The sequence below is a fragment of the Anas platyrhynchos genome, chromosome 4, assembly GCF_047663525.1.
Source record: "Anas platyrhynchos isolate ZD024472 breed Pekin duck chromosome 4, IASCAAS_PekinDuck_T2T, whole genome shotgun sequence".
Lineage (NCBI taxonomy): Eukaryota > Metazoa > Chordata > Aves > Anseriformes > Anatidae > Anas > Anas platyrhynchos.
In genome coordinates this window covers 48,088,827-48,116,397 of record NC_092590.1, presented here as the reverse complement: position 1 = coordinate 48,116,397, position 27,571 = coordinate 48,088,827, and the positions used below count along the sequence as shown (strand labels likewise).

General features: G+C 47.0%; 1 protein-coding gene across 9 annotated transcripts in view; it reads right to left on the bottom strand.

Moving 5' to 3' along the window:
* Window positions 1–27,571, bottom strand: part of ARHGAP24 (Rho GTPase activating protein 24) — a 214,846-nt gene that overhangs the window by 56,569 nt on the left and 130,706 nt on the right. Inside the window, exon 1 of one of the 9 annotated variants that reach the window (XM_038177991.2) lies at window positions 23,767–23,881. The exons of 7 other annotated variants lie outside the window; for them this stretch is intronic. The gene's annotated coding sequence lies outside the window, so the exon portion shown is untranslated. Of the gene's footprint in view, window positions 1–23,045; window positions 23,070–23,766; window positions 23,882–27,571 lie in introns of those variants that run through there. One more of the 9 variants, XM_038177992.2, reaches the window with a different exon arrangement.

The following is a 27,571-nucleotide window of genomic DNA, read 5'->3' as shown; positions in this document are numbered from 1 at the left end:
GAAAGGGAGGTATAGGATCAAAAGAAGACAGACAAGGATATCAGCAGCCTACCAAATCTGCTCAAAGCCAGGCAAACAACAGCTCTGACCTTGGAAACAGTCAAAGTAAAATTACATCTTATCTCATTCCCAGCACGGGTTTCTGATTAGCCGGAAGGACACTTAACATGGCAAGGAAGAAGTACCCTCACCACACACAGGACAATCTTGCTTGCACGCAACAAACAATCCCAAGAATAAATCCACAGGAATGAATCCTGACTAGTTACTTTAGGTTAAGGAGGTGACAGCGTCCTCAGACTCAACTGCCAGATGCCATCCTATCACTGGGGATTAGGTCGGCTGCTGCTCCAGCCTTAGAATTCAATGTACTTGTACTTTAGTTATTTTAAAGGATATTTTTAACCTACCAAACACAGCCATTCATTAGACAAGACTGACGAAGGGTAGAATGGCTTCAAGTATTCCTCCGTGCTGAATGGAGATTTCTGCTGGGTGCCTGGAGGTGCAAAAACCACACTGGAAGGCAAAGGGGGAAGACTGACTGCAGTGCCGGGCTAACAATACACCAGTGCATTAGGGAACAACTATGCTGTTTGATCACACTTCAATGAAAATGTAAATCTTATACCATATATAGGGTTAGAAAAGAAATGAGAAGGTTCGTGCCATTTGCACCACAGGCTATTCAGAACAAACCCATATTTTCGATGGTAACAACGGGAGGTGAAATACTTCAGCTAGCTGAGAGTAATATACTTATTTTGGGGGTAAGCAGCAGGTCTCGGACTTGAAATGTAGCTATCATCTATAATATCATTGGTAGGTATTTTGTGTGTGTTTCCTTTTTTTTTTTTTAAAGAACAAAATACTACCCATTTTGGTTATCTCAGTGTATGCAGTATCAGCTATATAACAGGTGTCCTGTAAGCCCCAAAAACCTCACTGTGAAAAGGAACCAGTCTACAGAAACCATGGGATTTGCAACAGCCAAACATTCTGAAAAACCAAATGATCTTTGAGAACAAACCATGCTGAAATTGTTCCCAGGCTGCATTTGGGGAAAGGAGAAAGAACACATTTCTGGCTCGAGTCCTGAAAGACAGCCTTTCATTTTCTAACCTGGGCAAGTGCAGAGAGCCTTTATTTAAGAAAATAAACAATTAAATTAGCCAAATATGCTTTCTATTCCCCAACCTACTTCCTCTGTATTTTGTCCCTGAACTGATAATTTAAGGGCAAAGGAGTTGCCGATCCTGACCACTGACTCCATAAAGCAAACTAATACTTTTGGCAGGGATGCAGCAGAGATTGCTAAGTCTCTGAGCCAGGTTCTGGGAACCAGTAATTTATTGGCCATTAGTAAAGGCCAGAACCTGGAAGCTACATTGCATGAGAAATTTAGGAGAGGCTAATCAAAGAACAGAAAATTAGATTAATAAAATTTCAGAAGATGAAGTGTTTGGAAACAGTAACTAACAAATAGCAAGTATACCACCATCCTGTAACCCAGATGACAGCATTTGAATCCATCTACCAAAGAAATGTGCTCTCCTTTCTGCACCTGGCATGCTGAACACACTGCTGCACACACCTGCAGTAGTTTCCCCAAGTGGCATCACCAGAAGTTCAAAAGCAAGGACGCTGTTATATGGATATACAGTACAGGTTAACGACGAGACTTGTATCTGCTCCTGCAAACAAAGTCAATAGCTACTTTTTATCGTGACATCTGCAAAGGGTCAAAGAGAAAATCAGAAACATTTAATTCAAGAGCTTTGCAAATCTTTCCACATTTATGACGATACACAAATAATCTTTATTTGAGATTAAGCATCAACAATTAAGCATTATGTTCATAAAAATAGAAAAGAAGTCCCAACCAGCAACAGAAACCCTGGCTAAACCCAAAGAATAGCTTCTGCCCTCCACCAGAGAAATGAATGCAACTGTAGGCATAAATGTCACTGCAAATCGCCCAAAGACCAGACTCAGCAGTTCTTCCTGAGCCTGTTGAACGCTCTTTGTTTACAATGGAGGCATTGCAAACTCAATTCCCTGCTGGGAACCTCAGTCCCATTTTGAGCTCCAGGGTCCAGTTTCAAGAGGAGGGCTGACTGCTACTGAATCAACAGCGGCTGGGCTGCTCTGCTGTTTGTCCTTCCTACCTCGTCCCCCTCTGGGGAGTCCAGCAGCCACGCAACAGAAGGAGAATGCCACTTATCAGGGGCAGCATTAACTTTATCCTTGAGAACAAAAGTCCCAGGTATCGGCCCCAAGGAGATAAGCATCTGGCCCCTTCTGCAGCAGGAGTAAGTGGTGGCATTTAGGTCCCTGTGTCTCCTGAAGGACACACTTGAGGACTCCGGCAAGCTGTACCTGCCTAGTACCAGTGAGCTACAATTTGCGGCTTTGCTTAGTCAAAGCTAGAGAATGGTCCTTGTCCCCCTAAAAAGCACAAACACGACTGAAACACCCCAGTGGGAGGGCACAGGCACCCGAGGCATTAAAATCCCTGCTCACACGCGAGATGTGGCAGCACCATCCACAAGCCTCTAACCCAAAGAAAAGGCAGACACCCAGTGATGTTAGCAGTGAAGTCTGAAAGAGTAAGTCAGGCACAGCACTTTCTGGGACACCTACGGACGGGTAGAGAACTGCTGAGCTGTGTGAAACATCACATGCTGGCAGTATTTCCAAAAAAAAAAACAACAACATTGCAGTTTCAGCAGACATGTGCCCAATCCTACTGTATCCCAAGGAACCAGACACCGCAGTGATGCTACACAGCAATGGGGGGGGGGGCAAATCCAGGGGAAGGAAATCCAAAGGATCCTACCAAAAGGACATCCATAAGCCTGTGAATCATTCCCCATGGTGTGCCAGGCGCATGGCTTGTCCACGGAGGCTGCTGCTCCATCCACGCAAGCCTTGCAGACCTGGCCCAGGTGCTCAAAAAGGTGCTGGGATTTCTGCTCCGCAGCAAACAAGTTCCCTCACTGTAACAACCTTACCTGCAGACTGAGCCAGCTGATGGAAGTGAAATGCAAAATTAAGGGCCTTCAGGGACACACAGTAACAGCAAAAGGTATTTTGTGTTTTACCAACACTATCTGAGATTATATATACTATATATATAGTATATGTGTATATAGTGTGTATATATGTATATATATATATATATATATATACAATCAGCAAATTTAATCCCTAATTTCACTACAGGGAGCCTCTACTAAGCACGATCTTAAGCTCCATATTTCACCTCAGACATCAGTTTCAAAAATTAGAAAGTACAGACAGAAATATGTGCTTCTAGACCAACACTTTTTCTCTATCACGTACAATAACGGATATGTTATGATACTACACAAAAAGCAACCAGCCAATTTTAACCCCAAAGCAAGGTGCAAATCCAGAATATTTCCTCTGAGAAACAATAGGGTTAAACTGGTCCAAACATGGCAGCAGCAGGCGTCTGCAAGCTAATCTTTTAACTAATGATAAAATAGCTAATCTCTCTCCTGTTTCCTTCTCAAACATTAGAAAACCACCTGTCAGGCTACCAGAACTGAGTGTTTTTTCTCCTGCTAAATATTAAAGCAAGTTTTTTAAATAGCCAGCTGAGTATGTACCCTGAAACAAAAACAAACTTTATTAATATAAATTGAAACTTTTAATCCTTTAAAAAGGACCTTTTAGCATATTCCACTGTTCAGGCTCAGGCATTTTCTCTAGACTAACCCTAGCTAAGCAATCAGCATTCAACCACCACAATTACTTAATAATTAAAAAGATAGAAAAGGAAAGATGGTAGAGCATCAACAGTGATCCTAATTGCCATCAGAGTTAAAAAATGCCAGTTCTTAACAAAATTTTGTTTGTCATTAGGGATTTGCTTTGTATCTACCTCTCATTACATCCTATAGAGCAGGTAAGCCCACCACCTGCTAAATATCCTGCCTAAGGGCTATTTAGGGTAGAAAACCTTCCTAATGATATAAATTATGTTTCTATTAGACACGCCGCATACCATCTCTCTACTGCTACCACCTCTAGTCTGCCAACAGGCAAGGGTAAGCCCAGATGAAAAGCTTATTTAATTCTTAGTTTACTTTCAAGGAACTTTGTCATTTCCTTGCCAATGCCTTAAAGAACTCTGCAGTAATAGAGAGGCTTTGCAGAAATCCTGAAGGTCTTTATAAAAATAAGATATGGTAATTCAGCAGTCCCTGCAGAAATCTGAAGGATTTTCAATAGCATTATGACTGAACATTAATAAAGGCATCCACAGCTTGTGATACAGGTATAGCAGTACTGCTGACAATATTTCATTATAAAAATTCCTAGAGGGCAGCAGGGATCCAACTACGAAGACAGCACTGACATCCACAGCTCATAATGTAAGAAAGCAAAATTTAGACCACAAGTTATTAAAGAGGAGCTTGCCTCTTGCAGTCTTCGGAGCTCTTTCTTTTAGATGCAATTCCAGTCTTCAGTCCATCTGAAGCACATGTTAAAACGTACCAAGGCAGCATTGTCAGTCGGGGTGCAATCATCTTTCAAGGCTTTACCAATGGTTAATAAGCATTTTACCATTCGCTTTAATTAATATAATCGCCATACTAAATTCTTGTAGGAAGAGCACAGATTAAAAGTCTTCCCTGGATATTGATGTGACAGGTTTATTAATATTGCACAGCGACTGCAATACCTAGCAAGACTGATACTTCCCACTCGACATACTGTGCCTATAATTTAGGAGTGGGACTTGGTAACATAAACCCTCGAGCGCAGAGCGGCGTGGTGTAATGACTGAAGAGAAATGAGATGGAATTACAAATTTAATTTCCTTTGATATAGTTGTAAGAAAAAAGCATATAGCTAATACAGCTGGTAATATGTGAGATCAGAGGAGGAGCTGGTGAGTGGGGTGGCAGGCATTTCAAGTCCCTGGAAAAATAGGAACAGCCGTAACTATTGCACAAGCACCCTAAAACCAGCCCCTGGCTGTGGTGGGGAGGCAGGCTGTGTGGCTCTGTAAGGCAGCACCGTGCTTACTGCATGCTCTGTGCCAGTCCACCAGCCACAGCTGAGCTGAATTCACATTTCATGGCAACTGAGGCTGACAGGAGACCGCACGTGGTCCCTAGCCCAAAATGGGACCCTGAACACCAAGGTGCTCTGTGCCTCGATAGTCAGCTACAGATGACACTGGTGCTTTGACAAGGTTTTTACTTGTAACATAACCCAGCACTGCACCGGGACTCCCAGGGCAATGCAGGTACCAGCAGGATTTACATCCCTGAGCTTGTATTTTGCAATTTATGCCAAATGCTGCAAGTTCCTGAAAAAAATTGTTGTTCCTCCTCCCTGCTCGCTCAACCTCTCATTCCAGATTCACAGAAGGACTTCAGGAAAATTAGGCTATTACGATCTTAAGAGTTTTTGATTTGTTTAGACAATATGCATGGAGAATGAGAATGTAAAATATTTATTCAAGCAAATGACGTTTTACCATTTTTCATGCTAATGCAGTAAGAGGAGAATGAAAACACAGTGTGAACTGAAATCCTTTCTCCCAGTAGGTAGAAATAAGGTATCAGGTGAGGCATAGGATTTTTTTTTTTTAAAGTCCATTGGGAAGTTAACCACACCACAACCTGACATTCAGTTGGAGCCTCGCTTCTTCTGCATGTGTGTACATTCATATATGCACAGAGGGAAGACATACAAACCAACCTCTGCCCTGGCTTCCTTGGCCCTATTTCTGGGATCATAGTTTCCACAGACTCAGGTGGCTCATTCTTCAATTTAGCCCCACTGCATCATTAAAACTTCCTAAGTTCTTCTTCAGGTTAAAATATGCCCAGCCACAGGAAGGAAGTGCAGACTCACACACTCTCCTAGACTGCGCTAAGTCACCACTGGCGGTGTGTTTTGCTTTGTTTTTTAAACAGGGGTACACAAACCCACTTCCAACAAGCACTGCCGAACACGAAATGCCTATTTGCTGAGGATGCGATGAGCACAGAGATGCTTGGACAAGGAGAGCTGGCCCCCAAGGCTTGATTCCAGTTAAGCTCATGGCCTAGCATAAGGCCCAGGTATGTTGGCTCTTAAATCAAATGTTTTGTACTGCTTTTAACCCTTATGGCATCGAACGTCCAGATGGTATTAGAAGCGGTTCTTGAAGCCCACAGCTGCTATGGCAACAGCTTTTGCAGGAGGCAGCCTTCTCCTCTCCCGGTGCACACAGCAGCTCTAATGGCACCGCGTATTCCCAGGGACACCCCAGGGAAACACCCCCAGCCACAAGTTAAGTGGGCAGGCTGCTGCTTCCATCAGCAGCAATGTTTCTGCAGCTTGATGGGCTTTCACTGGAGATGTTCCTCCTAAATACAGACTTCTAAAGCAGGGTAAATAGCCAGGGCTGCCTCAGGGACTACTTCTGAATGACAGCAGCTCTGTTCTGTTCTCAGCACCCGCAGAAGGCATTCATAACCACCACAATTACTATAGCAAAAAGGCACGGAGAACTGCTAAACAGCCAGAGACTGCAGACTTCCATTTATTAGCAAACACAGGCCTTCCAGGCTGCTGAGCACCCCCGGCATATTTTAATAACAGAGCGGACAGGCAGCCACTTCTTTTCATGAGCTCCTGCAGGGCAGGCGGCATCGCGCCGGCACAGCCGCAGCGACACGGACAACGAGCACCGAGGCAGACAAAATCACAGAGGGAGAAAGGCAGTAGCTACCCAAGCGAAGCTTTTTCATTAGTGATTGCCCTGGACCAGAACACGGTATCTGAGCCCTTTCCCCTGGAGATGCTTCAGTGGAGCCAGGATCCCAACGTGGACTTTGAGCCCCCACTGTTTTTCATGTAATGCTTGGTCTAAGGCTTCACGTTAAAAGCATCGTGCAGGAGAAGGGGATGTGAGACTTGAGTCTCAGCTCTCACCATGACAGCAACTCCTGCCTCAGCTTAGCTTTGGCTCGCAGCTCCTTTTTGTAATGCACGTGTGGAGCTCTCCTTCATGAGAGGCTGTTATATCTGTGGAGGGTTAATAAAAGCCAGTTACGGGAAGGTGAGGACTGTAGCTTCTGGCAGATGCCAAGCTGCCAGGCACACAAACAAGAAAACGGAGCCAGGGCTCTCCCAGCGGCCTTGGCAAACGCCATCGGTGCTCCTGGAGCAATAGGAGGGGATGCACCAGAAGCAGCTACAGCCATTTCTGAATGGCAACTCTGCCCAGGAAGCTGTACGCTTAGCAGAGAAGTTGTTCATTCCCTGTAAGGGTACTCAGATTAAAGGAATGCATCACATCTGTGCTATCCTTGAAACAGTGCCATCTCATTTTCATCAAGTCACATCATCTGCTGCTTCAGAAGAAGAGTCAAGAAACAAGCCTCTGCTTTCCTAAAAACAAGCAAACAAACAAACAAATAAAACCAGCCCTCCTCTAGCAAAGCCCTCTGCTCTATTGATTATGTTTAGCAGCATGACTGCCTTCGGCCTGGTGTCAACCGCCTGCCCCAGGCTCTGAGAACTAGTTGTCTGCAGACAAGACGCGACCTGTGACGCACAAGATGGTTATGTTGTTTTTATGTGGTTTTTGAAATGCCTTGGCAGTCCAGCCAGCCAGCAAAAAGCAACAGGCTCCTACAGGGAGGTGGAAAGGTAAACATGGTCACCGAGCCCCCTGCAACACGCTGGGCACAAAGGCAACGCAGAGGGAGCCCTTAGGAGAGGACAGCCCAGTCCCACAGGCTGTGTCCCTCGCTCAGGCAAGGCCAGGGCCGGTGAGGGAAGCCGTGCTTCAGGCAGGAAAACCAACAGCACAGCAAATCCAACCCAGCAGCTGCAGCAGCCAGGTCTGCTGCTGATTGAACCTGCTCGTGGCCAGGGCAGAGAGCGAGGACGGGAAGGTCAGCATTTCCTTAGCTCACCCCACGGCTCGCGGCTCCGTCTGCTCCGTGTCACAGGGGAGTCTGAGGGACCTCTGCTGGTGTTATTGTTGCGTATGAAAACCTTTTCAAACAAACGCTTGTGATCCCCCCATAAATCTCGTTTTTTGAATATCTGTCATGGGCTGTGGCCCAAAGGCAATACACATTTTCATACCATCAGGATTTTTCTGTCATGTGTGCAAGTCAATTAAGAAAGGAAAAGACGCATATGTGAGCATATTTTTCGGCAGTTTGCCATGGACTGGAAAAGCAGTTGTTTTCTTTAGCTGCTGCTATAAATCAAAGCGTGTAGATATGAAAATATTAAGGTGTCCTTATTTATAGCGACGTGAGTGAGCGAGTTTGTGGAGTACTGGCCAAAGAAAACAAAAAAGTCATTTCACCAGCTCAAGATGACAAGGCTTTTGGCTTTCCGGGTAAAACAAAACTGGAAAGGTTCTTTTCAGAGCAGCAAAAATATATGGTAACCCAATACAAAAGTATTTTTTCCTCTTATGCCATATTTCAACAGCATTCTTGGTGATTTTAAAAGCAAGATTTCCTTCTTTCAAAAGGAAAAGAACCTCCAATCAACTATTTTTTGACAAATCAAACAAAATCCATGTTTTTTGTTTGGTTTTGTTTTTTACCTGAACCATTCGGTGTATTCAAGTGAGCTTCATGTATAGCTTCAGTCTACTAAGAATAACCAAACAAGCTGTCTGGCTCTGTTTTACCACAGCATCAGTTAACAGAAAATGTTTTTTTTTCTCCCTTTTTAGCATTAGAAATTTGGCCTGTGCTGCCTGCAACAACTGCACCCTCACGGGCATCTCTGAAGCCTCTCCGTGGCTTCAGGCAGCGCCGGCAGCACGTGCACGGCTCCCTGCGGCACCGGTCGCCGTCTGCTCTTCTGCTCTCCTCCAGGTACACTCGTATCACTGAGCAGAGTAAAACGAGAGTAAACACGTAATGTAAACGCTCAGCACCACACTGATAACCTGCCTGCAGCACACTGGTCACTGCTGGCTCCGTTTGATGCCATGGCAACACACTACCTGGGACAGAGCTGCCAATTTGCAGTATTTCGCTCATTTTGTCCTCTGGTGTTTTGTAATTTTAGCAACGAGTCGTTAAGATGGGCAACTAAATATATAATCTGGGCAATTAGATAGAAGGCACAAGGAGCAGCAGCGATGTCTGTGGTCTGCCACTGCACAGATCCAAGCAGAGCTTTTCACGTTGTTGGGTTTAACCAAGGATTCCCAGCAGCAGGAAATGGCGGCGGCAGCTTCCCCGGCCAGCAGATTCTGCCTGGGCTCAAGCCTGTAAAACGCAGCCCAGTTTCTTGACCTCGGTCAGTAAGTTTAGTGCCAGCTTGAAAGCTGAGCTGAGTTCTGCATGTTTCCAAACAGTCATTTCAAATCTTTTTCCTTCGTAATGCAAACGTTGCTGCTCTCACAGCTTTCATCTCAATGTACATCCGATAGCCAAACCAATGCATGATCTCTGGGGCGGAAAATGAATAATTGTGAACTACTGTTTAATACCCAAAGTGGTGATTTTTATTTATAAGTCTTATACTTGGATACTACCTCTGTCCAAGCTGGTAGCGAGCTGCATGCACCTTTACATGTGTTATTACATTCAGGTAAGATATTTAGAAAGCAAGTGATGCATTCTGAAATGTTACCTATCCCTGCTGAAAGGCATCTGCTCCCGGTTGGCTGCGTCAGTCCATTGCCTAGCTTCTGCCACTCAGCATCATCCCTGTGCTGAGTCCTCTCCTTCTTCTGGTACTTGCTGGGGCAGCTCAGCCCCAGATGTTTGGATACCAATCCCTGGCACTCCCTGGCTTGTCTTGACTTCCCCACCTCTAACACCATCATCCCTGCATTCCTGACACTGGAGGAAATACACAAAGCATGCCTGCTTTCCACGCTCCACTTACCAAGGCAATCGTGCTTGGAAAGTTACACAGAAAAGGCACAAAAATGAAAACTTACCAATATAGAAATACCAACATCATTCCCTTACCCTAAGCTTTGCTTCAGCATCTCTTGCCAGCTGAGCTCCAGAGGCCAGTGCTGCCACTGTATGTTTGGGGGGCACTTCTTGGAGGTTACAGGGGCCCAAAAGGCTGCTACACAGCACCGGAGCCGTAAATCCTGGCACTCGGACAGACTGATCGACCTCCAGAGCAAACACAGTGCAGCCCCTTCCCCTCTGCTCTTCCTCATTGTCTGTGCTTGCCTGTCTGAGGCTCCCTTGAGCAGTAAAAGCTTCTCTGGGCCGTGTTTCTCCTTTCACTCCTCCACCCATTCCCACACAGAGGCCTTGTCCTGAGGGTGTCAGGAATGCATCTGTCACTCTTCGCCACAGGGAGACTGTCCCCAGCCCAAAGGCAGTATTTAACCCGCTTCAAAACGTTTATTTCCAACTAATTTACACTTGGGTATTATTGCAGTCTTCCATCTCTTGCATTTTCTCAAAGCTCTTCAGCTGGGAATGGGAAGCCAGCTTTTTACAACTACAAAACAAGCTTCCAGACGGAAAGCTGCTTTATGAATTGCTCTTTAAACAAACAGGGAAAGGATTTAGAAGCCAAAGGGAAACACAGCAGCGATGACAGCCAGGTCTGAAGCCTACCTGATAACTCCTGCCTGTTTTTCACCATCCCCTCAGCCACAGCACATAATATAACCATTCTGTTCTGAGCAATGTCAGTCAATATTAATTAAGGGCACAGGCATTTTAACACAACCACCAGACTGCTCTCTCAGTCTCCAGAACAAAGGCATCATTTTCTTGCTCCTGCTCTTCTAAAATAATCTCTGTCCCTGGGTAAATTTAGATTTCAAGGGGAAGTGCAGAAGGTCTCCAAGAACCTCACTCAAGTGCTGCTTTCACTGGGGAAAGGCAGATGTTTTTATTTGCAAGAAAACAAACGGAGTCCCAGGTCGGGGGCAGACGCACCCCAGGAAGGAGGATGGTGGCAACGAGCAGTCTGTGCCGGCTGGCAGGTTTTGTTTCTGGAATTTGCTTCAGCAAAAGGTTAATCCCTGACATGTTTCGGGGAGGCAAACACCAAGCTGCCGTACATGCAGCTGCATACAATGAAGAGATTTTCATGGCCAGGGACAGAAAGGTCACAGACGCTCGTCAAGTTCACGTTTCTCCTACGAAGCCACGGTGAACGGTAAGGTCCTGAGCATGAGCCCCTGCCCCAAGTCACATGAACACAAACCAAGGAATTTATACCCCAGAAAGCGGGGAAAGGGGCAGAAAGGTACAACGTGCAGGTGCTATAGAGGGTGTCTCCTGTACCAGGCACCCCTAATCGGCCCCATATGGCACAGTCAAGCTATGACAAAAACGAGGCATTAACAATTCTCAGCAGCAAACAAATGCATTTGGTGGACATGGGGTTTTTATGGTGCTACGGCTCGAAAGGCCCTACAAACAGAAAGGGAAACGCGTTTTGTGAGCAGGTCTACAGCAAAGCAGTTCATTTGCTGGCCCACACACTGCATTTTTAAGCTCAGCCTTGCACTAGTTACCAAACTGTTTAGGCTACATCCTTCATGTAGGCAAAACCAGAATTATCTTGGGCAAGTCTCTCCTGCTCCCAGCAGAACAGGTGAGCTACAGCATGCAGCCACACTACATGACACTACAGACACAGAGCTAAGGGAAACCAGGGAGTCAGAAGGGGGAAAAAATAAGGAATTTTGCCATTGCCAGTAAGGAGCGTTTTTTCTATCCAGAACCAGAGACAGATACCACAGATCACTGAATGAGAATCGCCTCTAACTTCTTCCTGCCCGCAGCATGCCCTTTTGCTCAAGTTACACCAAACACCACATCTGCAATCCCTGCAAACCAGTCTGTCACTCACAGTTCATCCCCTGCCTCCCTTCGGGAGCTCTGCTTTTCGCCAGCTCCTGGAACCGATGCTTTCCCAGCCTCTGGTACATGCAGGGTCAGAAGCAATACAGATGCAGCCATTCCTTCCAGCTTATTCTCCTGGGCTTTTCCTCTAGCAGCTCCAATCTCCTGAACTGCTCTACTCGGATAAAAAGATTGACAGCACTGTAAGAAAGAGGTGGCACAAATAAACCAGCCAATATTTCTTGGGTCATATTCCGAGAGACAATCACAATAAATCCAAATTTCTTTCCTGAATTACATTGCTAGCTTTTTCCTCAGAGCTGTATTTCAGGATACCCTTGAGTACTTCCATATTTTAGTATGCCATTTCCCCTCTATATTTACTAGAATAGCACTTTACCTTGTATTTCTTCTTTACCTCATTCATTGCAAATCTGAGCATCTCTGTTTCTGCTTCATAAAAAACTTCTCTCATAGTAGGCCTACATTTTTTAAAAAATGTTGTTCTTTTTATGAAGTGTCTGACAGAAGAAGCTGGGTATTTTTGCAATTTGTCTTCTGCCTCCACATTAACCCTAATCTCAGTTTGAATGTTAGGGTTGGAGATTAAAGCTCACTGTTACACTTTGCTCACAATGAAATGGACTTGATCCTCAGTCTATCCTTTCAGACTTCATGCTCACAAGAGGAAGTTTACAATTTTGTGCTTAAACAAACCAAAACCATTCTGCTCACTGGCTTCAGAGAAAACAACATTGTACAACAGCATACAGCGGTACAGTATTGCACTCCTCAAAATCCATTTTCTATTTCCCTTCCACTGATTTAACTGAGAGCAAAAGCAGACCCAGGGAAGCAGCTCTCCCTCCTGATTCAGGGGAGCAGCTGTTTTCTAAAAGGTTCTGTAGTAAAGCACAGACATTTTCTCCTCCCCTTGCCTTTCTGGAGCAAGATAAGGTGATCTGGGTGAGGCCCAGCCCCATGGCAGCGAGGTGGAAAGCACCCATCCCACCGCCCCAACACCACTCCCCGTCCGCATCCCCGGTGAGTGATTATCTAACACCTCCTACCAATGATGCATCTCCCAGGGCAAGCCAAAATAAAGAGAGAATAAAGCTGGACTGCAGAAAGGATCCGTGAGTGCCACCTTGACTTGTGCTAACACACAAACGCTTCCCTGGGTGGCAGACGACAAGGCAAACTTTTCTGTTTGCTTATACTGGAAACGGCTGCCAAAGTGACATGGGAATGAAGCACAATGGTTACATTAATGCTGCTGTTTGCTGAAAACTTCTAAAAATACCACAGTTCTCTACCGCTGCAGTGTGTAACAGCTACCCCTGTACAGCCAGCATTCCTGCAACACATTCTTAATATGCATTAATTCTGATCTTATTTTAAGAAGGAGAGTTTTTTCCTTAGTCCCCGGTCATTTTTGATGGCAGGAAAAACCACGTGCCCAAATAATCCTGCCTTCTTGTAGGCTTTACTGAAACCATTCTCTCTAGGAAAGAAAAATCATTTCTATTTACATTACCTAGAAATAAGAGCGCCCTTCTATCAGGAGCGCTGGGAGTTATTCATAGCACATGCTGACATACACACAGGCTTTCCTACTCCTGACACAATGGAAATTTCTCAGCAGGAAAGATTTCTCTGCCCTCCTGCTGGAGGTGCATTACAGCCACAGCTTCTGTGCCCACACCGATCAACTCAAAGCTGAAATTTTCACGCTACAGAAAGTTTCAGTGGATGCAGGACTCTGCAAACAGACTCCAGTATACACTGACAAATTCCAGTATAAGCAGCTTAGACGTCAGCGTCTTTGTAGGACTACAAATTGCAGTGTTGACAAACACATTCAGACAGAAATGCCAAAAAAATTCATCTGCTCTTCACCCTGGGCCAACATGTAGCATTCGGCACATTTTGGAAAAGGGATTTGCCCCCTTCATCACAAACACGACATCCCTCTTAACCGCCGTGTCTCCCTGTTCTCGCCCGGGACACAAAAGCACAGAGCACACGGAGTACCTCTGCTCCTCACTGCTGCTGCTCCTCTCAACTCCTGGGCTCCCTGCCCGTCTGTCAGGATGACAGGAGCCGCTGGTTTGTCCCGGCACAGCCCCACCGTCCACCGCTAACAGGCCGCAGCTGCGTCGCTCTCCTCCACTGGCCCAATGTATGCTTTATTTCCATTAGGGCAGCTCAGGCTGCTGCCTAAACAGCCCCAGACAAAGATTACGCTGCCACAGCGGTTTCTACATGGCAGAGCCATTCCCCGTTAATGCCTGTCGTGCCTGCAGCAGCAGGAAGCTGGGCCCTGCAGTGGGCAGGGGGAGCGAGACGGGGCCGCCTCGACGCCAGCTGGCTGCCATCCACCCCGGGGCAAGCTGTACCTCAGGGCTGCCTCTCGGGACTTTTTCAAAACTCACTTCAGAAACCTCATTTTGATCCACCAGATGTAGAAGTGATCGGCGGAGGGGAAGTAAGAGAGCAATCTGCTGGAATCCGCACTGTTATACAGGTCCTGATATAATCGCTTATTTCTTTTGTACTGCGTACACAATGACTTGGTTCTCCAGATGTGAAGAGCACTGAACAAACATAAGCAGATTCTTTCAGTTTAGATACATAACTAAACGGTGTCAGCTGCAGCAAGGGAATACTCCGAGTGCTCTCAGTGTGTACGCTACGCTCAGAATTAGCCCAAACTGACCCAATACATCATGGATCTGGGAGGTGCTGAGCTAGATTAAACGTACCCGAAGCCCACGGCACACGTAACAAAAGGGGCAGACAGCACAGCACTGATTCTGCAGCGATGGCAAGTGGCATCGCTCCTACAGATCACAGGAAAATGACGTGCTTGTCACCTGCTTTTGTGATGCTGATACCTCTGTACTAAAAATGCTCAGGTGCCTACCGCAAGCAAGTCAATCTTTAGTGCACTGCATTTTCTAGACTAACGCTACGCTTTTACCCTTAAGCTGCTATTAGGAGGTGTGCACGCAGGCAGTGAGCACCTGTCAATTCTGTTCTCAACAAACCAGGAGCTAACAGAGCACCAAAGACAGTTTTCAGCAGTGACATCTTGGCGTTTTGCCTTCCAGCTCCAGCAAGTGATCAGCTATGCAGTACTGCAGCTTGCCTGCTCAGGGCCAAGGAGAGCTTCCTGGTGTAGACTGTGGCTGCACAGTGACTTTGGTCATCATTAATTAGACAAAAACCAAGCAGGCAAAGGCTTACACACTTCCCCGTGCAGGTGCTCCACCACTGGGAATCCTGCCACCAGCGCTGAAGACAGGCTGCCAAAATTAAAGGTCAGGTCCACTCCGTCCTCCTGAAGCCTCGCCTGCCTGTTTACAGAAATGGGCTTACCCTAGTTCAGAGTAAGGTGCAGGAGGATCTCTGGTTCCGTCTGCAACACAGCAGACACAACACAGGCAGACAGCAGGAAAAAGGGGTGAGAAACAGAAGGGTTTGTGGTGTTCTCCTTCCTCCTGAAGAAAGCAAGCTATTGAAGGGTGGAGAGCTCGTAACACTGAATTCATCTGCCAATGTTAGTAACTGAGTGCTGTCAGCACTGAGGTCATCTCAAACTCTGATATTTTCAAAATAGTCAATACCTGGAAAAAATGCTTCCTCTGCTGAAAAATATCCAGGCATTTCCTTTGCTAAAAATAAATTACGTCCTACACGTTTAGTATCTAAAGAATCCAAAGCCAGGCATGAGGTTCCAGCTTGCAATGCCCTGCTCTGTTGCCTGTTTGCCTCCTTTTGGGGTCATTTTTGTTGGGAGGACATGGAAGTACTGAGTGGCCAACACACAAATGAGTGCTCAAACATCTTGCAAAATGATCTTTTACATGTACAAATCATCAGATAAATACAAATGCACAGTATTTGTGAACACAGGGCATTATACACTGTATAGCATCCAGCTGAGGAAGAGCCACCTCAGCTGCATCGATTTAAGTTTCATTTAAACATTGCTCTCACATTCCAGTTCTGGCAGCAATAACCACAGGAGATGAGGCAAACAGTCCCCTCTGCAAAGTCACAACTCCAGCTTGTTGCGGAGAACAATACCTGCTGAACACACATCCTGTCCTGGTGCCTGCAAACGGAGAGGCTGAAGGCTTCACCCTACATCTTCGCAAGCCTTAGGTAACACAGTGCCCTCGAGTTCCCCACTTGGTTCCCAGTGTTCAAGTGCCAGACTGTGGGGCTCTCCCTCTTCACTTCAGTGCCATTTTGGTCTGTTTTTAAGTGAATACTGCGATCACCTGCTCTTGTTTGTATTGTCTTATCCCATCCCATCATGATCTATCGCAGACCCTCTGTGTCAGCCAACTGCATGTTAGAGCTCCCCCACTGAAGTCTCCAGGCAGGAATTCAAAGCAATTTAATAACAATAACAATAACTGCTGCTTCAAAACTGCACAACTATCCTCCGGCAGCAGAGTTCACGGCCACAGGAACCTGCTGCCACTTCTGCAGCCTTCCTTGCTCGAAGCTTTCTCTGGGGAGTTGGGGAACAGGTAACAGCTCGCTGGAGCTGAGCAGCTCTGCTCCCCAAAGACAGGTGTATTGTTATTATTCATCTGCCGTCAGATGAGTAAAAGAAAAAACAGTTGTGTCCAGGCCTTCCTTCTACTGACCCGCTGGGGAAAAAAAAAAAAAAAAACAAAAAAAAAAACAAGAAAAACTTTTATTCTCCAGGAAGATCAGAAGAAGAAAACATGAGCTACAAACATCAAAGCAATCAAATGAGCTGGAGTTAACCCACTGATTCTCATCCACCCATTTTGTTGGTGCATGACTGCCCCCACTGTTACACCTGCTCATCTATACTGTGCTTGGTAAAGAAAACGGAGCAACTGCCAAGGACTTGAGTAAATGAAGGTTTTGCCTTCCTTACTCCAGACTGCTCCCTGCTTCTTGACAACTCGGACAGCCTTGCCCTGAGAGCCAGCCTCACCAGTGGAGGTGAACAACCAGGCACCGAAGGGTGGAAGAGGGTTTCTGTGTGGGATGGAGCACCAGGAAGCACGACTGATTTTCACTGCCGCTTCAGCCCTTGTTCCTCAGTGGTCCTTAAAACTGGGTGTCACATCATGCTACCAATAAATGCCACATTTCTAGTGAAGCAGTTCACAACAACGCAGTCGGAGTCTTTTCTCCCTTTTGCTCAGGCCGGAGTCAGCAGCACCCCACAGTCAGTGCGGGAATGCCGGCTGTCTCCACAGGACGTGCTGCCCCCTCCACAGAAGCTCGAGCTACCAGGCGTGACACCAGCAGCCTCAAAGCAGGATCCATCCCTTCCCTGCACAGCAGCATGCCGTGCAGCAGCGATGCTGTGCCTTCAGTGTGGTCTGTTCTGCCTGGGCCCCGATTTTCACCACACGCAGAGCACAACAGCCCGACAACTACATTCAGACTTCAGCTACCCAGGGCCAGACATACAGAAACCCTGCGCACCCCCCAGGGTATACTTCTTTGCCTGAGCTTCCTAAAAATAGCCCTTTTAGAACGGAATGAGGCTTTCAGGGTTTCTTTCTTTTTTGCCCGGTTTTGAAAAGACTTCCTCATCCATACACTTTTGTCGCTTTTAGCAACTCACAGGTCACAAAGCAGAAAGTTTCCTGACAAAGGAGACGTGCCCTATATATAAGCTGTGTTATATCCATCCCTCGCCTGCTTATGAAATAAAGCAAAATGTTGCACATAAAGACGGTGTCGGGATTAGGGCTTCTGCTTGTGTCTCCTCAGTATCTTTCTGCGCAGCATTGGTGAATTCCTTTAAAATTTCTCTACCACATTTTCCTCATTCTGCGAAAAAAGCAATTAAGAATATTTACTGGCCTCACAGGGAAGGCACACTGCTTCAGTTAATTAAAGCTTCTGAAGACTTTAAGATCACCCAGCGAAGGGCTTTGCAGGAATGCCAAGTGCGTAATAAAGCCAGAAAATGACCCGGCAGAGACACAAAGGTCGTTTCTTAAGTGAAGTGTGTCCAGTGAAGGTCTCATTGAGATTTAAACCAAAAAAAAGTTGTCGTATAAATGACTACAAGATGCTTTCTCACTGTAGCTTGACTGAGATTTTACAATGTGTGTGAGCTCACGCGCTAGCTGGTGAACTGGAAGGAATGCATTTAAAGGCAATTTGCAAATCAGAGGCACCCGACACAAACCGCTACCTATAAACGTCCTAACTGCTTCAAGAGCTGTAAAAAGACGCAGTGAGGGCCCACGCAAGCCCAAGTAAAAATGCCCCTCGCTGCTACATATCACTAGCTTAGGCAAAAGCCTAATTTTGTTGTATTAAAAGAGGAATCAGCCTCTTTCAATACCACAAAGCCTGAAGGCCTGCGGCGAATGTGTTCTTAGAGCACTGAAGGACAGGATGCCCTGAGCTGTGAGGGCAGCAAATGAGGCACGCCAGGACAGAACAAGGTGTGCACAAGGGCAGGGGACACAGCAAGCTGCTATAAAGCAAGATACCACGCAGTGGCTTAAAAAAAGGCAAAGATAAAGCCAAGTTCATCCATTCCCCTCAGGATGCTTCTAGGTTCTCCTTCAGGATGGATTGGTGCCAGCAGCGCTCACCAGAGCAGACACATTAGGCACGTAAGATGCAATGCTTAATACTTAATTAATAAAAAAAAATAATGCTTAATACTTCTGTAGGAGGAGAGCACTCGTGCAGGCTGCAGATGACATTGTGATCCAGAGCACTAAGGTTGCTGGCACTAACTCATCTCCACAATCTTTCTGAAAAAAACACAGAGTTGGCATAAAACTGGTCGATTGACCTCGTGCGACTACTTCTATTGACTGCACAACTTCCCACCTGTAGCATTTCTGATTTACCAGCTACTGTCCAAAAATCAGATTTACAGGTTTCTGTCAGTAGCAACCAGGATGAAAAACCTGTTTGCGGATCTTAGAAAGAAAAGATGATACACACCAGGAAAATATAAAAATCAAGGCCTAAGGCATAATCCAATTCCACAAAAATGGCTTTTACTTCCAAGACTCCTTAAAGCTTAAATGCAAAAATTATTTCCTGAGGACACGTTTCACATTCAAAGCAGCCACAGCTCTTCTAATTCTGAGCGCCTAAGCAAATACACTGCACGTACCTCTTTTAATAAGGACAGATTTTTCTATCACATCTTTGATCATTTATTGCAGGCTCTGATTGCACGGCCATCTCTCTCAAAATTCAAGATACTCTGGTCTTAGTTTTACACCTTCATTCTATCTTTCCATTAGTTTTCGTGTTAGGAGTGCAAAATTATGAAGCCACTAAGCCACCTTGTCTTTTACAGTAAGCAAAGATTTCAATGTCAGGCGATGGGAGGACATTAACAAGCAGCACCTGAACACACACCTCTTGCCACTGGAAACACAACACCAACAATCAGCTCCCCGAGAGGTGAGTGTTCATAATACACAGACAAGCATGGTGGCTTTTCACTGTTATAGGGAGCATCTTTAGCTTTTGGGCACTTCGTATCAGGAAGTTAGTATTTGCTCATTACAAGTCCAGCTCATTTGCACTGCCAGTGTCCCCTGGGTGGAATAAAGTGAACTAAGCAAAGCCCGAAGCAGAATGCAAACAAGGAAACTGAAACAACTGCTGGATGTTGTTAGCTCTTCCATGTGCTCTCAGCCAACAGTCCTAAGCACTAACATGGACGAGTATCATCTGGGCTCTCCCCAAGCATATGACAACTGTTTTTAAAAGGTATTCTCTTCTGCTCCTAGCTGCCTTTTATTCCTTTATAAAGTGTAAAATATTCAGCCTGAAAAATGCATCCCTTTTTCACTGATGAAAAAAATCACATCCATCTCTTCGTGAGTACCATTCACTGCTCAGCTTTTCATCAAGCTCTATCTGCAGTCCTGGAGAAGGGGCAGGTTATCAGAAGCATCACGCAGAGCAGCTCTTGTCCTAACCTAACAATCCTGTGTTCCTGGTGGTGGAGAAAACCTGACACTTATTTTCATGCTTAAAACCAACAACACACTTCTCACAAGATCTGCTCCCAAGAGCAGGTGTGTTCTTGAAAAATCAGCATCAAAAAATCTGCAATTGCTCCTCTGGCAGCAGGAACGAACAGTGGGAATTCACCTGGTTACATGTGCTGTATTACAGCGCTTCGTAAGTCAATAAAGTCTGTCTTGGGAGAAGAGGGAGCTGCAGGGTCTGCGGGTAACGGTCAGGTTAAGCACTGCAGTCATCTGCACCATCTGACTGACATTCACAGACAGAAAAGTCAATGGCTTCATTTAAGGATTAGAACGAGGTTGGTTTTGTATCCAGACTTGGCTTAAGAAGGATGAGCTGGATTCATTACAAAATGAAGTCTAATTAATAGACTATTTCAAGTTATAATTAGCTAATGAAGTTTAGGGAAAAAAAATGGAAAGCAGTTTTAAACTGAAGTATGTAACTCATTTACAGCTCTGCAATTACAGTACGTGAAAAAAGACAATGTGATAACTGCTCATCTGCAGGAAGGGCTCAGAAGCCATTATTTCTTTGAACTTATGATTAAATGCCTCAACGCAGTCTGGACTTCACAATTTGCTTTTGAGCTGTATTGCTTTCCTTTACAGCCTGCAGAAGATACAGGGTGCACTAGCGACATGCAATCTATCTCTTTTTCATCCCAGATTGTACAATGAAGACAGAAGGAAATTGCTTCTCCTTGAACCAAGACTTCTGTCCGTTCTGTGAGGATGCATGGACACTAAGGTACGAGCATCACCCAGTTTTAGGAAGAGGGAGCAGGAGGCAGCAGCAACCCCTCAACAGAGCAGGGCAGCTCTGCAATACCGAGCAGCAGCTCCAGAAGAGGGGTGCTCCAACACCCCCTGTGGTACCACCTCTGGCTGAACCCAGCGCACGGCAGGGGACCAGCGGCACAGCGTCTCACCCGCCAACCCAATTGAGAGGCTTAAGGCTGCAGGGAAAGAGGAGGAAGGGATTTTATATCCAGATACTCTGCAAAAACGTGCTCAATTCATAACACCTCCTGGGAGCATTGCAACCACCTACCTCTCACGTGGTAAGACCCATACTACCAAAAAAAGCCCTTAACAGCTGATGTTTTGGTGTGCCTTCGAGTAAGGCAGCTAAGAACAGGCATAGTTTTTCTGAGGTAGTGGAGTTTCTTGCTTTAAGGTCCAAGAAGGTGCCAGAACATTGGGATCAGATGATCCAGACACACAGACCACCTTCTGTGTCAGGCTGACTCTAGCACACAGCAGCCAGCACACCCCCACTACCCCTGTTTTTGAACTGCAGAGCTGGCTTGCCTTCACCTGTCATATGAAATTTGTGACTGGCACGCTCCAGGCTTTCACCTTTGCCACCATCGATGGCTTTGTTGATGGCTTCAGCTCCTCTCTTTTGCTGTGCAGCTCTCTGAACTGTTTCATTATTTGGCCTTTTCTGCCCTTTGCACATCAGAACTTCTCAGATAACTCCCTCCGTCTGTTCAGCTGCTCTGTGAAGCACTCCAGTTGAAAGGCTGCGTGCTGCCCTGTGCTAACAGCATGCTGCTACGCTCTTTAGCTAGCAGCAGCAGAGCTACAGCACAGATTCTCCAGCAGAAATGCTGTTATCTGCTCCTGCAGTTTCCCCTCTCCATAGAGCCATAAACAATTCCCATGCAGTAACACTATCCAGGCTGTGTCAAGTGTGGAAAATAGAACTTGAAGGCTCAAAATCGGGCAAGAGCAAGATCTCTTTGGAGGTATCAGACGCTCCTGTCGAGGGCTGGGATACTGCAAGCACAGCAAACCACCTGGAAAGGAGCAGGGAGCTTCTCAGGCCAAGCAAGGCTGCAAGCACAGAGCTGCTAACAAGCAACTAACTTGAAGAAATGACTAGACACAAACAGGTTGGAGTTCTTACTAAATATTAAGACCCTAATTTTAATATCTGTTGCCAAAGGACTCGATTAGCCCCGCTGCTTGTAGATTGGAACGGAGGAACAACGTGTGGGACTCCAGCCCACACGTGCCTGTCCCTGCCCTGTGTGGTGCACAAGGCATCATCCTCCTGCAAGGCGGCGTGATGCCTCCTGCCCAGGCATCTTCCGAGACGAAGGAGTGGCCACAGCAGTGACAGCTCCCTGTCCAAGGGCTCCCCGTCCAAGCAGTTTGCTTGGCAGCAGCCTACAAATCACTCGGGGTAACAGGAGGAGGCAGACCAGGACACGGTGTTGCCTCAGATGTTTCCAGCCCTTGTTTACAGCAGTTGCTACCATTTGTGCATTTGGCCTCCATGAGCAGACACACAGCTTTGACCTACACAGAGACGCACAGCGTCTCCCAGAGATGTGCTGTTTGCAAGAGCCCTAAACAGTTGCCATTGAAATTCTTGTGATATCTCATCTACTTTTTCCAGAATTAACCCAACTAATTATAATCATAATAAGTTCTAGAGTATGGGAACTCAGTTTGCTGAATTCAGATGAAGGAGTAATTGACTCTTCATTCCACTTGCCTTCTGTCAGTAATCAGTGTTGCGACTGGCAACTCAGCGATCAGTGCCAGAAACTCTTTCTGGAGGAGGTAAATCTAGTTTGCCAGCATCAATGAGGGCAAATCGTTCCCAGCACGGCCAGCTGATAGGCAGGCAGGGGTGTTAAACACAGACTTTGTGGGAATTCAGCTGTGCCCCTTCCTCGTGCGTTCCAACAACACATCAAGAAAAAGGCACGCCATGCTCTTTTAAGATAATATTGTCACAGACAGTGCCATGCCCACAGTTGTTTCAAAAAGCAGCTAAACTTGAAGGCTCACCCTGAAGTCTGAGACTGACCAAAGCAAGGACTTGGCAAACGTTGCTCAACCGAGTTGAAACAAAAGGCTGAAAACACAAAACAGCAAAGCATAGACAACTACCCCAGGTACATCACGTGTGTGAAAGCTTCCTTCCCTAACCCCAGTTGCTGTTCCCGTGCCTGTGAAAGCCAGGAGCTGCACAACCAACAGCACGGAGCCCTCTCTCCAAATGAAGCACGCTTTAAGCATCAGCTCCACAAACCGAGGAGGCAGCGGGCAGGATGCTGCCGAAATCCAGGAGCTCATCTCCTTGGCAGTATCACAACAGGGCCACGGCACACCACGGAGCACCAACCCTCCGGGAAATAAACCTAAGGCCCCGAGATCTCACCTGGCAGGAGCACACGCTGGCAGCGGAGTCCGCGAGGGCAGGGGCACCGCGGGCACGACAGCCCCGGGGCTGCTGCTATCGGCTGGCTGGCGGCCGTCCCCGCCGTGACTCCATCGCCTGGGAATGGCAACCACCTCGCCCCTGGGGCTGCGGGCACACACCCCACGGGACCAGCTTCCTTGGCGTGGGGCTGAGCCGTGCCAACCCCCACGGGGACAAAGGGAGGTCGGTGCTGCTGCCCGGGAGAGGCCGCGCAGGGAGAGCCGACCCGCGCCAGGCACCGCGCTCAGTCTGCCAGGAGCCCCCACGGGCTGCTCCGATCGAACCCCCTCAGTCCCAGGCAGGGGATTTTTCTCTTGCGAGTCAATAAAGTTAGCAGGGAGGGAGGAAGGGGTTGTAGGACTTGGTTACAGGCTACTCACCCCGACACTGAAATGGCTGTGTTTTTTTTTTTGTTTTGTTTAAAGCTGAATGCCTTCACTTCAGAAACTTTTTCACTCCTGCCATTTGCTAACTCGCCCAAGATCCTGTAAAACCCCAGAAAAGGCTAGGAAAAAAAAAAAAAGTGGAGAGGGTTTAAAAGCTGACAGTCGGGACAGGAATTTACGGAATGAAATCTTTAAAGGCAAGAGCGGATAGAGCCAGCCAGCTAACGCTTTCCTGCCCTGTCTCTGACCAGCGGATCCACTTCCCGGGCACACCAAGGGTTACAGGATTTTACCTGCTCTCGATGAGGGCTTCTCCACATCGGCTGGGTCTCCTCGGCGTAGCTAACAGGCTGCCGCGTCTCCTGTCGGCTCCAGCAATCACAATGTCACAGCTCCCCGGGCCTTACAATCAAGTGGTTTGTTGTAAGAGAACTAAAAATAGTGCTGAATTTTTCGCTGAAGCACTTGCTTGAGTGAGCATAGTGCCAGTCAGCCCATGCGTTAGGGAGCTGCATGCAGACCTTTAGTATTAAATACAGCCCAGATTTTCCTGGAAATATGGCTGCTGACTTTTTTAAACAGAGTTCTCTCTCTCCCCCCCCCCCCCCCCCGCTTTTTTCTTTTTTTTTGAAGGACAGCAAAAAATAAATCCCTCTTTCTGACCACTCAGAGACAAAACGAGTGGAGTTGTTTTAAGAATGTCCTCAGGGAAAGAGTGAGTCACTTAAGCTGCTTTTATGATAAAGATCCCTGGAGGAAGTCTATCTCCTTAGTAAGTAGTCTCCAAGTTGTTCAGGGATCTGTCTGCCCTGCTGGAAAACAATGTTTCACATTGTTGGGTTTTACAGTTTTGTGTTTGTTTTTCTAATAATTTTAACACCCGCTTCCACCACAGAGTTTGGCACGGGCACCGGAGCAGGATTTGGTACCAGCTACCACACCAGGAGGGTGGCAGCAGAAGGGGCTGTCCTGCAGGGCTGTCGGTGAGCGACCCACAGGGACACCGCACGTGGAAGCGCACAGCCCAGGCTGCAAAGTGCAGGACAGAAATCCGAGGTAATTATTTTGCCCAGATTCTCATTGCTGTGGCTTGAGAACAATCCCCAAAGATGAAGGCTGCAAAAAGATGGTTTGAGACACCAACATCCAAGCTGGGATCCCAGGAGCATATTTAGATGCAAAACTCCCCATCAGCGTACACCAGGCTTGCACATTTTTACACTGCTGCACGCAAGCAGACGTAGCAAAGAAGCTGAGAAGTGAGAAGATGCAGGCAGCTGCTGGCAACAATTGTTTGTGGCATTATAAAAGGCTGGTAAAGCTAAAATCCATCACCTGCTGGTTGCTTTGGTCGTGAGGCAGACACCAAGAGTTCACCTGGCAGCACGCGGGGACGTCCGAACCATGCTGAGGGTTGGGGCTGATCCCTGCCCAGCTGATTTACGCCGTAAAAGCATTGAGGATTCCCCTCTCTATCATAACGCACACCGCCGAGAAGGTGACATCCATATCTTTACTCTGAGACTTCCTCAGGCACCATAAATTTGCAAGAAAAATTATTTCTTCACTTCCATAGAGAAACTGCCACTGGCAGAGACGCTTTCCATAAGCAGCTGTGCCGAGCTGTATTTGTGTGTTTACATTTCTGTACATACACACACAGCTGCGAGAAAAAGATGCACGTATTTCAAACCAATATTTTAGGACGGATTCAAACACTAGGAAGTTAGAGAGTTTCTGGGAAATAGCAGAGGAGAAATGCTGTTTGTAATATCCTTAGTTTGATCGGTTTTCATATGAAGAAGCTGAAACAGAGGAGATCAACAGTATATGGTCTGGTTGGCTGTTAATGTAGAGTTGTCTCTGCGTTTTTCTTTCTTCCCTCACATGCTTTCGAGCACTTTTATTTTTGTTGCAAGGAGAGGAGAGCTGCAATCTTTCCTCCCTTGTGGGAGGACTGGCAAATTCCTCCTACTCTTTTTCACTGCTGACAAAACACGCCGTAGACCTCTACATCTACTTAGCAGCAGAGGCAGCCACAAACACAGCAGCGTCTTCGTTCCTGCTTCACTCTCCAGCTATTGTTTATACAGAGAAAGAGCATTAACAGAGCACACGTCTCTCGCTAATTTAGCCCCGCTCTGCCATCTGCTACTTCCCATAAGCTGACCCTAATGAGAAAATACTTTAAAACACACTTGAGGCCCAGCTGCACCCAGTCAAGCCACCAGAGGAGGGGAACATTCCCCTCCCAGTACGTCATCCCCCGATGCTGCATCCCTGCCCCTACCCGTGCCAGGGGAATGCTCCCGTCTGGATGGACGTGGCCCCGGGCCGCAGCCACGCCGAGCAAAGATCCAGCTCGATACCACCTTCTGCGGTGCTCTGCGGTCCTCCCCACCCGCCAGGGGCACAAAAAGGAGAGCTCTGAGCGTTGCAGACCAGCAGCCAGCTTTCTGCAGCTGCTCCGGTGGGAGGACACCACGGGCAGAGTGACACGAGCACCCGGCAGGCAGCTCCTGCCCGAGCAGCCAGGCGTTGGCTCGCACTGCGCAGGGAAAGAGTGGAAAGAATGGAAACACAGGAGTGGCTTGGCCAAGATTTGGAGAAGTTCAGTCCTGAGCTGGCAATGAGATCACTGCTGCCCTGCAGACGGCTGCACCGTATCACAGCGAGGATCAGTGATCTGCCACTGGAAGGGCTGCTGCTGAAACCCTCCAGAGACAGATCCTCCTGGACATCCACCTAAACCCCCAGAGCGCTGCCAGCCCCCTCGGTGCAGGGGCAGGACAGGGATGGAGATGTGCTGGGGCGCAGCAGAAACATCCGCTGCCCGGGAAGGCACTGCTTTTTTCTTAACTGCGACCAAAGCAGCAAGTGGTCACAGACTGAGCTTTTCTTCACTCGGATATACTGTGCATCACAGACCTAGAGGCAAACCAGGGCACGTTTCCAGCACGCACCTCTGCTGTTATCCTGTAACACACTGGAGGGCCACGCTTTGCGTATGAATGGCCCAGCTGAGGCAAAGGGCAAGAGCTGGGCACAGGCGAAGGAGCATCTTGGCTTCAAAAGGGGCCCCTGAAGAGCACAGGGTGTTCTGTCACCAGCCTATTTCACATACGCTCTTCACTCATTGTAAAGCAGGAGCAGCTCCATGAAGCCCTGCTGCCCCTCGGCCAGCCCTTGTCTTTCATTTGACATGCACTGGGAGCATGACTTCGGGAAAATAACAGCACCAAAAAATGAAGATTAATCACCCATGAAAGGTGCAGAGCACAGCACAGAGCACAGTTCCACGTTATCACCTGATCACACCAACTGGTTAGGCACTTCTGCTCCGCCTCTTAGGTCCAGGGCCTGCTACTTAAAATATTTGCTTCAAGTTTCCAACATCCCTATGAAAAGATCCTTCCTTATTACTGCAGAGACCATAACTGAGCACTCCGGGATTATTTGTAATGCTTCACGTGACCTCAGAAAGTGATTTTTTTTCATTGTGCATGTTTCAGTGGGATTTAAGGCAGGAATGTGCTCAGAGGTGCCAGCAGGGCTACACCCATGTGTAAAGACAGCAACACCCAGAGACGCGAATCCTAAGGATCATACACTACCGTAAATTTGGCTGTCCGGTGGATCCCTTGTGCTTTATGTCATGCGTTTAATAATATGAGCACAAACACATCAAAGAACAAGTATGAAGGAGGACAGCTAAGCCATGGGGGTATTCATAGAAGAATGCTGAGGAGGAATCCTAAAAATACAGAGCACTCCCCAACTGCTTTGTGAATTTCATGTGACAAGAGCACGTCGGGTCCTCTGTTCAAAGCTCCCAGACAACGCGGGGATGTCCCGATTTGGATCTGCCCTCTACATGATCCGCAAGTCTCTCGTTGTCAGTGAAGTGTAATCTCTATTGGAAGTAAAGCTGGCAACTTGGCCCTTAAAGGTGCTAAAAGAAATGTGCTAGGATGACAGGCATTAAGAAGTTCCTATGAGAAACCCAACTGGTTTTCTGATGACTCCACAGGATGCAACTGGGCTACACGCGTTCTGGGGGTAGGTGAAAAGTCAGTCACAGGCAGGACTAGAACAGCA